Source organism: Anarrhichthys ocellatus, unplaced genomic scaffold (assembly GCF_004355925.1).
Source record: "Anarrhichthys ocellatus isolate YVR2014 unplaced genomic scaffold, GSC_Weel_1.0 scaffold6, whole genome shotgun sequence".
Taxonomy (NCBI): domain Eukaryota; kingdom Metazoa; phylum Chordata; class Actinopteri; order Perciformes; family Anarhichadidae; genus Anarrhichthys; species Anarrhichthys ocellatus.
In genome coordinates, this window is record NW_022280036.1 from 15312920 (window position 1) to 15314773 (window position 1854).

Sequence of the window (1854 nt, forward strand, 5' to 3'; positions counted from 1 at the left end):
CTCATCAATAAGAAATGTAATTTAGACACACATATATATACGTAGATGATAGAATGATGGCAAACATCAATATGACCTACAGCCTAAAAGTATTTTTTGTGACAAGGCAGTAACAGTAAAAAAAAAAAAAAGCTTCTTGACCTTTACTGAGTTATCAAATCAAAGATCAACTTGCTGTGAATGTCTCCACCTTTTTCCATCTAAAGCAGCAAACTGGTCATAAAAGAATAACAATTGAACATACCAGAAGGCAGCGAGGACGGTAAAGACCCGGTGAAGTTCATGTCGGAGCTGCTGCTGCAGGTGATGGGTCCCGATGTCTTCCCTGCGCCACCTGAGCTGGAGAGAGCCCACCGGTCCACAACCTTCAGATCTGGCCAAGGAAAATTCCCTCGCACGTTCCTTGTTTGTTTCCACCTGATTTACCCCACCCGACTACGTGTGATACACGGGGACGACGTGCTCACCTTTGATTCACCTGATGAAGCCCAGAAGTTTTACGATCAGAGGATTGATAAAGAGTAAAATACAAATACGTTTGCCTTGTTCTAGCTTGGAGATGGCAAATTACATGTAAACTGACTTGAAAACGTGAATTATTGCCTTTAAAATCATCCTGCCAACAGCCCTAGGACTCAAGGTATGGTTACTCTCACTAATGTTATTAATGGGCTATTCTTTGTAAAGAAAGTTGTTGTTTTTTTGCCCTGTATTGTTATTATTATTGTATCTTGAAGGTGTTGAGCTTGTTATATTCTGTGAATCACTGGGAGCCTTCTTGGCTAGAAGTATATCAAGAGGATGTACTACCAGAAATCTTTAGAAATAGTGTTCAGCCTGCAGCTTGCCTCAGAGAGGAACAATATAGGTTTAGTGGTAGTTTTGTTTGTGAGTGGGATAGGGTTATGGGATGGTACACCCCTAGATCTTTGCAGCTTGTATCTGCTTTTGCTCTCGTTAGAGAGGTCACCCATGGAGCTGTACACTTTGTTGCAATGATTTTTGATTAAAAAAATGACTCTACCTTTTTTGATTAAACATGGAAAAATAACTAATGTGAGAAAGGCTGATGTGCGTTTCATTAGCTGGAATGTAAAAGTCCTAAATGGGCCTGTAAAAAGAGCTAGAATATTCAATCATCTGAAATACTTAAAATGTGAAACTTTATTTCTTCAAGAAAATCGTTTATTGTTAAAAGATCAAGTCAGACTTAGAAAAGCTTGGGTGAGGCATGTGTTCCACTCAAATTTAAATTTAAAAACACATGGGACAGCTATACTGATACACAAAATAATTCAGTTCAGTGCTACCACTGTTATTTCGGATCCACAGGGACGCTTTGTCATTGTATCAGGGCTCCTTTTCCACAAACCTGCCTACGTAGACACCCCCATCTACATTCATCTGTGTAGTTGGTGTGATTTTTCATTCGTTCCACTTAAAATAAATCTTAGTGCTTATATGGGATGTTGATGTAGGGTACAGTATATCAGTAAATAACTTAACTACGCTGAGGAAAAAAATCTCTGGTTGCATGTGCATTTGTCTCCACCTTGTGGTTTTTGCACATCTGTCACTCTCGATATTTCAAAATCAATAAAATCAGAGCAGATGTGCACATGAAAACTAGTCCTGGTTTTTCAGTAAGAATCACTTTAATTTTTAGGAAAGCAATTTACATATACAGATATTGGCACAAAAATATAAAATCTGTCATAAATCCTGTATTACATGTATTTTGTAACTTGTGGTGGGAAAAATCCCATACCCGCTTTGCGCGAGTCTTTTACTGCTGAAATAAAGAATCCCGAAAAAAACCAGAGGTTGCCTTTTGAGTATTTATTCTTTGCACAG